The sequence below is a fragment of the Chrysoperla carnea genome, chromosome X (genome assembly GCF_905475395.1).
Source record: "Chrysoperla carnea chromosome X, inChrCarn1.1, whole genome shotgun sequence".
Lineage (NCBI taxonomy): Eukaryota > Metazoa > Arthropoda > Insecta > Neuroptera > Chrysopidae > Chrysoperla > Chrysoperla carnea.
The window spans coordinates 282,501-295,000 of record NC_058342.1 but is presented as its reverse complement, the minus strand read 5'-3'; the positions used below and the strand labels follow the sequence as shown (position 1 = coordinate 295,000).

Sequence of the window (12,500 nt, the reverse complement as noted above, 5' to 3'; positions counted from 1 at the left end):
GTAAAATGATAATATGAGTTTGAAATTGTGAATAAAATGTATTTTAGCTATATAAGCTATATAAATGTATTTAAATTTTAATTTTTAGATATAAAATTTTATTTTTATATATAAAATTTTATTTTTAGATATTAAAATAGTTTAATGTCTTTGAGATATATATATATATATATATATATAGTATAGTATATGTCAGTAATAATAATTTGAGTTTAAAGCAACGGGTTTTATGTCTTTAATATATATATATAATAGAAATGTATGTCAGTAATAATAATTTGAGTTTAAAGCAACGGGTTTTATGTCTTTAATATATATAATAGAAATGTATGTCAGTAATAATAATTTGAGTTTAAAGCAACGGGTCTTATGTCTTTAATATATATAATAGAAATGTATGTCAGTAATAATAATTTGAGTTTAAAGCAACGGGTTTTATGTCTTTAATATATATAATAGAAATGTATGTCAGTAATAATAATTTGAGTTTAAAGCAACGGGTCTTATGTCTTTAATATATATAATAGAAATGTATGTCAGTAATAATTAGTTGAGTTTAAAGCAACGGGTTTTATGTCTTTAATATATATAATAGAAATGTATGTCAGTAATAATAATTTGAGTTTAAAGCAACGGGTCTTATATCATTATATATCATTCCTATTTTCATGTGTGTGCGCTCATATATTGTATTTATATATATATGCATATATTTTTGAGATTTTAAACGATCGAGATTATATTTTGTATATATTGTGCTTTATGTGTGTTATGCATATGTTATGGATGTATGGGTATGTGCAGTTTTTTGATGTGGTTTTTACTGCCGGCGTACAAATAATTCTTCTTAGAGGGACAGGCGGCATTCTAGCCGCACGAGATTGAGCAATAACAGGTCTGTGATGCCCTTAGATGTTCTGGGCCGCACGCGCGCTACACTGAAGGAATCAGCGTGTTCTCTCCCAGGCCGAAAGGTCCGGGTAACCCGCTGAACCTCCTTCGTGCTAGGGATTGGGGCTTGCAATTGTTCCCCATGAACGAGGAATTCCCAGTAAGCGCGAGTCATAAGCTCGCGTTGATTACGTCCCTGCCCTTTGTACACACCGCCCGTCGCTACTACCGATTGAATGATTTAGTGAGGTCTTCGGACTGGTACGCGGCAATATTTCTGATATTGCCGATGTTGCTGGGAAGATGACCAAACTTGATCATTTAGAGGAAGTAAAAGTCGTAACAAGGTTTCCGTAGGTGAACCTGCGGAAGGATCATTAACGATATATATAAAATATATATTTATTTATATTTTTTGTATTGTTTTTTAAATATTCCAAAAAATAAAAATATTATTGATAAGAAATATTTTTTTTTTTTTTTAACAAAATAACATATTAATATGTAATTTTCTCAAAAATATATAATAGTAATTATGTGTTAAAAGAGATTTATTTTGGTTATGATAGCGCATATTAAAGTAATACGCCAAACTTTTTTTATACACATAATATATCTATACATATAATATAGAGAATATTATATAAATATTAATAATATTTTTTGTTACATATAAAATATTTTTATATTCAATATTATTATTATTATTAAACAATAATTATTAATAAAATCTATAAATAATTTCTCTTATAAAAAAAAGTGAAATTAAAAATAGAATATATTGAAATTATTTGTTTATATGTATATAATCTCTATTAAGAAAAATAAAATAAGATTATAATTGATATAATCTATATTTTTATTTTTCTATGTTATATAATAAAAATAAAGAAAACACAAGATAAAATTTTTTTAAAGAAAAAAATTTATTTTAAATTTAAATTTCTTTATATTTTGTCTTGATATTTCTTTTTTTTTTATTAAAAATTATTATGTTAAAAAACAAATCCATTTGTTTTGTACCATATTAATATTATATATATTTTTATGTAGAAAATAATTTATAAAAAAAAAAAATAAATACATTTCTATAAAATATACCAAATATTAATTATTAAATCTAGCTAGCACTAACAAAAATATCAAAAATGTTATGTATATATTTATTAATACCATAATATCTTTAATTTATATATATATATATATATATATATATATTTAAAATAAAATATATAATTTATATTCTAGAAAAATTTTTTTATTTTAAAAGAATTTATAAAGATATATAAATTAATAATTTTATTTTTTATATTAAAAATAAAGATTATTATTAATAATAATACTTACATTTAAAATTTAAAAAGATTACCCTGGACGGTGGATCACTTGGCTCGTGGGTCGATGAAGAACGCAGCTAATTGCGCGTCAAATTGTGAACTGCAGGACACATGAACATTGACATTTCGAACGCACATTGCGGTCCTTGGATACTGTTCCCGGACCACATCTGGCTGAGGGTCGTATACATTATATTATAATATAATAAAAGATTATTTTACATAAAATTTTTTTTTTTATGAAAAAGAAATTTATCAATAATTAAAAAAGAAAATTTTTTTTTTCATATTTAATTATAAATTGATAAATAAAATTTTTATAAAAGAAATGTAAAATTATTTATATATGAATGTTTTACGCCAAATATAAGAAAAAAATAAATATAAAATGTTTTTAATAGCATTTAAAATTTATATATTTTTTATTATTTGTCGACATTTTTAAATTAATATATCAATATTATTTTTTATCATTTATATATAATATTATAAAACTTTATGTTAATAATAATATTAATAATAAATGATATTAATAATATATTTTTAAAATATTAAATAAAGAAGAATAAACAAAAATATTATATATTAATATTTTGTTATGGAATATTTTATTTGTAATAAAATTTTCAATATACTCGAAAAAAATTAATATATATAATTATTTATTTTTTATTTTCTTCTCTTTAGATAAATATAAAAATAATATTATATAATAATATTATAAAAAAATTTGAGTATGAATAATTAAGAAAATTGTTTACTTATAAATATAACAAAAACATAATATATACAAAAAAAATTTTTGTTTTAATACTTCTTTAAAAACCTTTACGACCTCAGAGTAGGTGAGATTACCCGCTGAATTTAAGCATATTATTAAGCGGAGGAAAAGAAACTAACTAGGATTCCCTTAGTAGCGGCGAGCGAACAGGGATAAGCCCAGCACTGAACCCCGTGGCTGATAAACAGACACTTGGGGAATGTAGTGTTTAGGAAGATTCAATATAAACCTATTGTTTATATAATACATCCAAGTCCATCTTGAATGGGGCCATATACCCATAGAGGGTGCCAGGCCCGTAGTGATTATTATTGGATGATAGGTGAATCTTTCCTTAGAGTCGGGTTGCTTGAGAGTGCAGCTCTAAGTGGGTGGTAAACTCCATCTAAGGCTAAATATTACCACGAGACCGATAGCGAACAAGTACCGTGAGGGAAAGTTGAAAAGAACTTTGAAGAGAGAGTTAAAGAGTACGTAAAACCGTTCAGGGGTAAACCTGAGAAACCCGAAAGGTCGAAAGATGAGATTCATTTACTTTTTATCGTTAATCAACCAATTTGTACTAGCATGTGACAAAAAATTTTTATTAGGAATTTTGTATTTTTAGTAAAAATATATGCACTGCTGTATATTGTTAATTGTATGATAACGAGGTATGCACTTCTCATCTTGTAGGACGTTGCGACCCATTAAATATTAATCTATAGGCATTGGTGCGTTGATTAATGTACAATATTATTTTTTTGGATAATATTTTGTGTATGTTAAACGCCTATGTTTCTTGATTAATTGTTTGATGGTATTAATTATAAATTGATATTGAGCCGCGTTATTAACGCGTTCAGATCCACCACGAGTATAAATAGGTTTTTTTTTATTAAAACATATTATATATACGGATTTTATGCCGTTATATGATACTATTTAACTGTCAGTAGGTGTATGATAATGAACTGGCTTATTTTTTTTTTTTATTAAAAATTTATCTGTCAGCGACGATATAACTTTGGGTACTTTCAGGACCCGTCTTGAAACACGGACCAAGGAGTCTAGCATGTACGCAAGTCATTGGGAATAAAATATTTTTTCATCGAAATATTTATAAAAATTTTATGAAACCCAAAGGCACAATGAAAGTAATTATTATTTATATTTTTTTTTATATAAATGATAAAAGGAGGATATATTTATATTATGTATTAAATATCGCACTCCTAGGGCGTCTTATATTATTATAATTTAGTTTTCGGATTTTTATTATAATAGAGACGCACCTAGAGCGTACACGCTGGGACCCGAAAGATGGTGAACTATGCCTGGTCAGGATGAAGTCAGGGGAAACCCTGATGGAGGTCCGTAGCGATTCTGACGTGCAAATCGATCGTCGGAACTGGGTATAGGGGCGAAAGACTAATCGAACCATCTAGTAGCTGGTTCCCTCCGAAGTTTCCCTCAGGATAGCTGGCGTTCATTATATAAGAGTCTCATCCGGTAAAGCGTATCCAGTCGAAAGGCTCAAATCAATGTGATTTTATTAGGTAATAAATTTATTTATAATATTTATTATCGCACGAGCCCTTATATTTGCCGTATATGATTTTAGAATGACGGCCAGATAGCATGTTGCTATGTTCATTCAATCATTAACGGTCGATTATGGGTCAATGTTTTTTATTATATATTCGACGTTAGAACTCGGAATCGTTTGTAGACGACTTACGTACCTAGCAGGGTGTTGTACTCGGTAGAGCAGTTTCCACGCTGCGATCTGTTGAGACTCAGCCCTTAGCTTGGGGATTCGTATATTTCATTTAGAAATAAATGAAATATCGAGATTACCCCAACATAAATAAAATGAAAAATTTGTTTTATCCCTTTTGTAAAAAAAAAAAAAATAAGTCGAGCGAAAAAAGAAATAATAATTATTATTATGTTAAATTTTTTTTTGAAAATAAAGAGAATGTATTTTTTACATTCTCAAATAATAAACTATATATGTATTATTTATAACTAATATATAAAAATTTATATACAGGGAAGAATGTATTTTTTTTACATTTTCCTGTAATACAAAAGGGGGAGGGACTTTTTTTCAAATTTTTTAAAATAACTTTTATATTGCCTTCACTGTTGAAGGCTTTTTTTTTCAATTTTTTTTTTCTAAGTTATTTATTAATTAATTAATTAATTAATTAATATTAAGCCTCTAAAATAAGAGGCTTTTTTTATCAATAAATTTTTATTAATAATAATAATAATAATAATAATAATAATATTTATAATAATTACTACTTAAGATATTTATAATAATTACTATTGAAGTTATTTATAATAATTATTACTGATAATATTTATAATAATTATTACTGATAATATTTATAATAATTACTACTAATATTATTTATAATAATTAATAATAAGAATTATTTATAATAATAATAATAATAATAATAATATTTATAATAATTACTATCGATATTTATAATAAATACTACCGAAAATAATCAAAGTTATTAATATTTATAATAAATTCTAACGATAATATAAAAAATATATTAAAGACAACAACACAGTGATTTCCCGAAAAGTCTCCTATGTCGGTACTAATACTGCCTGATATTACTTAACTTTGGTGATCGGACGAGAACCAGTGTTTTTAACATAGTATGGTCGTTGACAATTTGTTACAAGTATATATCGAATCATATATAATTTTATCGAATGATAAAAAAAAAAATGTATATGAATTATGAAAAATATGTAAATATTTTTGATTAATATCTTTAATAATATGTATTTATTGAATAATAAATAGTAATTTTTATAATAAATATGATAATTTTCATTTTTAAGAGAAAAAATTTTTTTTTGTTAAAAATCAAAGATTTTTGGCTGAAAAAAATTTTTTTCAAAAAATTTTTTTTCAAAAATTTCAATATATCTTTACGTTTCATGACATTTTAAGTCATTTTAACACAACTTACATTTTTGAGTTTGAAACAAGGAATTCTTTCTCTTTAAGTACTATATATGATGGTGTACTATTAATATCACAAGTTATGACTTATAATTTATATGTATATAATGACACATATTATTACTGTACCATACGAATAGAGTATCTTAATAGATTTTATACATATATTTATTGTGATTTTTAATAGTTTTATTTATAATAAATTGAATATATTGTATATGTGTCATATGTTGTATAGAGTATGGTTATCGGTAGTAAAATGATAATATGAGTTTGAAATTGTGAATAAAATGTATTTTAGCTATATAAGCTATATAAATGTATTTAAATTTTAATTTTTAGATATAAAATTTTATTTTTATATATAAAATTTTATTTTTAGATATTAAAATAGTTTAATGTCTTTGAGATATATATATATATATATATATAGTATAGTATATGTCAGTAATAATAATTTGAGTTTAAAGCAACGGGTTTTATGTCTTTAATATATATATATAATAGAAATGTATGTCAGTAATAATAATTTGAGTTTAAAGCAACGGGTTTTATGTCTTTAATATATATAATAGAAATGTATGTCAGTAATAATAATTTGAGTTTAAAGCAACGGGTCTTATGTCTTTAATATATATAATAGAAATGTATGTCAGTAATAATAATTTGAGTTTAAAGCAACGGGTTTTATGTCTTTAATATATATAATAGAAATGTATGTCAGTAATAATAATTTGAGTTTAAAGCAACGGGTCTTATGTCTTTAATATATATAATAGAAATGTATGTCAGTAATAATAATTTGAGTTTGAAGCAACGAGTTTAATGTCTTTGAGATATATAATGGATGGTGTAAGTGTATAAAAATATATAATAGTAATTATGTGTTATAAGAAATATATTTTGGTTATGATAGCATATTAAAGTAACACGCCAAAATTTTTCTATACACATAATATATACAAAATTATATATATATTCAAAATATACTGGATGATAATCAGTTTGGTTTATTTTGTATATATATTAAAAATTTTTTTTACACATGTATGCATATTTATTATTATATGAAATTTTTATCTCAGTTTTAATAAATATGTATTGAAATAAATAATAATACAATCTTATATATATTGATAATAGTCTGGATGGTAATCAGTTTGGATTATTTTGATATTAAATATTGTATTATTATTTTTGTAAGAAAAACCTCTATATGTATATCTATTTATATCAATAATATTTTTATTTTTATTAAATTATTGATTATAAAATAGAATAACATATAAATTTATGTATATTTTTTATTTTTTTTTTGTCAAAGCAAGTTCATGGGTTATAAGTTTTAAACTTTACACTCTGATATGAGCACATAAAATTTATATAAAAATTATTATTTATAAATAATATTACATTGACTCACCTCATACCAAGCGAGAATATTAAGTGTTATTATAACGTTTTTTATTTAAAATTAACTTTTTAAATAAAATTAAAAAATAAATGACGCTTTCAATCTAGCGACGAGTATGAGAAAATGTTTGAAATATTTTAAGACCCATTTGGTGATGGTCTGACAAGAAATTATAATTATTTTATTTTTTTTATTTTTTATTCAATAATATTTATTATGAATAACATTTATTATATATTTCTTTTTGTAAAAGCAAAAAAATTATATAAATGACATAATAAATATATATTTGAAAAAAAAAAAGAAAAAATTAATAATAATAATATATATCTCATATGTTTTTTCTATTAATTTTAAAACAATAGAGATATTAAAAAAAAAAAAAAAAATTTATATCAGTAATGGGTGAGACCATCTGATATTTAAAATGAAATTGTAATAATAATATTATTATATATTAATAATTATTATATGAAAATTTTTTTTCTTATAATAAGAAAACAAAAAAAAAAATATCATATATATTTATTATATATTTAATATTATAAATACAAATAGTTCCCTGGTTGATCCTGCCAGTAGTCATATGCTTGTCTCAAAGATTAAGCCATGCATGTCTCAGTACAAGCCAAATTAAGGTGAAACCGCGAAAGGCTCATTATATCAGTTATGGTTCCTTAGATCGTACCCACATTTACTTGGATAACTGTGGTAATTCTAGAGCTAATACATGCAAACAGAGTTCCGACCAGAGATGGAAGGAATGCTTTTATTAGATCAAAACCAATCGATGTAAATTTTCAATTTGCATCGTTTCGAATTTGGTGACTCTGAATAACTTTAAGCTGATCGCACGGTCAGCGTACCGGCGACGCATCTTTCAAATGTCTGCCTTATCAACTGTCGATGGTAGGTTCTGCGCCTACCATGGTTGTAACGGGTAACGGGGAATCAGGGTTCGATTCCGGAGAGGGAGCCTGAGAAACGGCTACCACATCCAAGGAAGGCAGCAGGCGCGCAAATTACCCACTCCCGGCACGGGGAGGTAGTGACGAAAAATAACGATACGGGACTCATCCGAGGCCCCGTAATCGGAATGAGTACACTTTAAATCCTTTAACGAGGATCCATTGGAGGGCAAGTCTGGTGCCAGCAGCCGCGGTAATTCCAGCTCCAATAGCGTATATTAAAGTTGTTGCGGTTAAAAAGCTCGTAGTCGAATCTGTGTCCTACACTGTTGGTTCAATGCTCGCGTATTGTTTAACTAGCATGTTATGTGGGACGTCCTACCGGTGGGTGGTATAGATTATATATAAAATATTATATTTTAATGTTATTATTTATTTAATGCATTTTCTATATAAATATTTTTATTATGTAATTTATCGTAAGTGTTTAACCGTTAAGAGCGGTGACAGCCCCCAATTGCAATCCCGTTGCGGTGCTCTTAATTGAGTGTCGAGATGGGCCGGTACGTTTACTTTGAACAAATTAGAGTGCTTAAGGCAGGCTAAAATTTTGCCTGAATATTGTGTGCATGGAATAATGGAATAGGATCTCGGTTCTATTTTGTTGGTTTTCGGAATATCCGAGATAATGATTAATACGGACAGATGGGGGCATTCGTATTGCGACGTTAGAGGTGAAATTCTTGGATCGTCGCAAGACGGACAGAAGCGAAAGCATTTGCCAAAAATGTTTTGATTGATCAAGAACGAAAGTTAGAGGTTCGAAGGCGATCAGATACCGCCCTAGTTCTAACCATAAACGATGCCAGCTAGCGATCCGCCGAAGTTCCTCCGATGACTCGGCGGGCAGCTTCCGGGAAACCAAAGCTTTTGGGTTCCGGGGGAAGTATGGTTGCAAAGCTGAAACTTAAAGGAATTGACGGAAGGGCACCACCAGGAGTGGAGCCTGCGGCTTAATTTGACTCAACACGGGAAACCTCACCAGGCCCGGACACCGGAAGGATTGACAGATTGAGAGCTCTTTCTTGATTCGGTGGGTGGTGGTGCATGGCCGTTCTTAGTTGGTGGAGCGATTTGTCTGGTTAATTCCGATAACGAACGAGACTCTAGCCTGCTAAATAGACGTACTTTACCGGCATCTCAAGGCCCATCAACTGTTTAATTTCCTATATCATTCCTATTTTCATGTGTGTGCGCTCATATATTGTATTTATATATATATGCATATATTTTTGAGATTTTAAACGATCGAGATTATATTTTGTATATATTGTGCTTTATGTGTGTTATGCATATGTTATGGATGTATGGGTATGTGCAGTTTTTTGATGTGGTTTTTACTGCCGGCGTACAAATAATTCTTCTTAGAGGGACAGGCGGCATTCTAGCCGCACGAGATTGAGCAATAACAGGTCTGTGATGCCCTTAGATGTTCTGGGCCGCACGCGCGCTACACTGAAGGAATCAGCGTGTTCTCTCCCAGGCCGAAAGGTCCGGGTAACCCGCTGAACCTCCTTCGTGCTAGGGATTGGGGCTTGCAATTGTTCCCCATGAACGAGGAATTCCCAGTAAGCGCGAGTCATAAGCTCGCGTTGATTACGTCCCTGCCCTTTGTACACACCGCCCGTCGCTACTACCGATTGAATGATTTAGTGAGGTCTTCGGACTGGTACGCGGCAATATTTCTGATATTGCCGATGTTGCTGGGAAGATGACCAAACTTGATCATTTAGAGGAAGTAAAAGTCGTAACAAGGTTTCCGTAGGTGAACCTGCGGAAGGATCATTAACGATATATATAAAATATATATTTATTTATATTTTTTGTATTGTTTTTTAAATATTCCAAAAAATAAAAATATTATTGATAAGAAATATTTTTTTTTAACAAAATAACATATTAATATGTAATTTTCTCAAAAATATATAATAGTAATTATGTGTTAAAAGAGATTTATTTTGGTTATGATAGCGCATATTAAAGTAATACGCCAAACTTTTTTTATACACATAATATATCTATACATATAATATAGAGAATATTATATAAATATTAATAATATTTTTTGTTACATATAAAATATTTTTATATTCAATATTATTATTATTATAAAACAATAATTATTAATAAAATCTATAAATAATTTCTCTTATAAAAAAAAGTGAAATTAAAAATAGAATATATTGAAATTATTTGTTTATATGTATATAATCTCTATTAAGAAAAATAAAATAAGATTATAATTGATATAATCTATATTTTTATTTTTCTATGTTATATAATAAAAATAAAGAAAACACAAGATAAAATTTTTTTAAAGAATAAAATTTATTTTAAATTTAAATTTCTTTATATTTTGTCTTGATATTTCTTTTTTTTTTTATTAAAAATTATTATGTTAAAAAACAAATCCATTTGTTTTGTACCATATTAATATTATATATATTTTTATGTAGAAAATAATTTATAAAAAAAAAAAATAAATACATTTCTATAAAATATACCAAATATTAATTATTAAATCTAGCTAGCACTAACAAAAATATCAAAAATGTTATGTATATATTTATTAATACCATAATATCTTTAATTTATATATATATATATATATATATATATATTTAAAATAAAATATATAATTTATATTCTAGAAAAATTTTTTTATTTTAAAAGAATTTATAAAGATATATAAATTAATAATTTTATTTTTTATATTAAAAATAAAGATTATTATTAATAATAATACTTACATTTAAAATTTAAAAAGATTACCCTGGACGGTGGATCACTTGGCTCGTGGGTCGATGAAGAACGCAGCTAATTGCGCGTCAACTTGTGAACTGCAGGACACATGAACATTGACATTTCGAACGCACATTGCGGTCCTTGGATACTGTTCCCGGACCACATCTGGCTGAGGGTCGTATACATTATATTATAATTTAATAAAAGATTATTTTACATAAAATTTTTTTTTTTATGAAAAAGAAATTTATCAATAATTAAAAAAGAAAATTTTTTTTTTCATATTTAATTATAAATTGATAAATAAAATTTTTATAAAAGAAATGTAAAATTATTTATATATGAATGTTTTACGCCAAATATAAGAAAAAAATAAATATAAAATGTTTTTAATAGCATTTAAAATTTATATATTTTTTATTATTTGTCGACATTTTTAAATTAATATATCAATATTATTTTTTATCATTTATATATAATATTATAAAACTTTATGTTAATAATAATATTAATAATAAATGATATTAATAATATATTTTTAAAATATTAAATAAAGAAGAATAAACAAAAATATTATATATTAATATTTTGTTATGGAATATTTTATTTGTAATAAAATTTTCAATATACTCGAAAAAAATTAATATATATAATTATTTATTTTTTATTTTCTTCTCTTTAGATAAATATAAAAATAATATTATATAATAATATTATAAAAAAATTTGAGTATGAATAATTAAGAAAATTGTTTACTTATAAATATAACAAAAACATAATATATACAAAAAAAATTTTTGTTTTAATACTTCTTTAAAAACCTTTACGACCTCAGAGTAGGTGAGATTACCCGCTGAATTTAAGCATATTATTAAGCGGAGGAAAAGAAACTAACTAGGATTCCCTTAGTAGCGGCGAGCGAACAGGGATAAGCCCAGCACTGAACCCCGTGGCTGATAAACAGACACTTGGGGAATGTAGTGTTTAGGAAGATTCAATATAAACCTATTGTTTATATAATACATCCAAGTCCATCTTGAATGGGGCCATATACCCATAGAGGGTGCCAGGCCCGTAGTGATTATTATTGGATGATAGGTGAATCTTTCCTTAGAGTCGGGTTGCTTGAGAGTGCAGCTCTAAGTGGGTGGTAAACTCCATCTAAGGCTAAATATTACCACGAGACCGATAGCGAACAAGTACCGTGAGGGAAAGTTGAAAAGAACTTTGAAGAGAGAGTTAAAGAGTACGTAAAACCGTTCAGGGGTAAACCTGAGAAACCCGAAAGGTCGAAAGATGAGATTCATTTACTTTTTATCGTTAATCAACCAATTTGTACTAGCATGTGACAAAAAATTTTTATTAGGAATTTTGTATTTTTAGTAAA

The 12,500-nt window shown here is 26.3% G+C and overlaps 4 non-coding genes and 1 pseudogene across 4 annotated transcripts in view; 4 read left to right on the top strand and 1 right to left on the bottom strand.

Moving 5' to 3' along the window:
- Positions 1 to 2,257: 2,257 nt before the first annotated feature.
- On the top strand, positions 2,258 to 2,412 carry LOC123303133. The gene has a single exon (XR_006535569.1). It is a non-coding gene; the product is annotated as a 5.8S ribosomal RNA (ribosomal RNA).
- Positions 2,413 to 5,568: 3,156 nt separating this feature from the next.
- On the bottom strand, positions 5,569 to 5,687 carry LOC123303136 (annotated as a pseudogene).
- A 2,272-nt stretch (positions 5,688 to 7,959) lies between these two features.
- On the top strand, positions 7,960 to 10,156 carry LOC123303162. Its single transcript, XR_006535589.1, has one exon. It is a non-coding gene; the product is annotated as a small subunit ribosomal RNA (ribosomal RNA).
- Positions 10,157 to 11,137: 981 nt separating this feature from the next.
- LOC123303135 lies at positions 11,138 to 11,292 on the top strand. Its single transcript, XR_006535571.1, has one exon. It is a non-coding gene; the product is annotated as a 5.8S ribosomal RNA (ribosomal RNA).
- A 647-nt stretch (positions 11,293 to 11,939) lies between these two features.
- The window catches only part of LOC123303174, a 4,632-nt gene continuing 4,071 nt past the window's right edge, over positions 11,940 to 12,500 (top strand). The window contains exon 1 of the ribosomal RNA XR_006535598.1: positions 11,940 to 12,500. This exon is cut by the window's right edge and continues 4,071 nt beyond it. This is a non-coding gene — a ribosomal RNA (large subunit ribosomal RNA).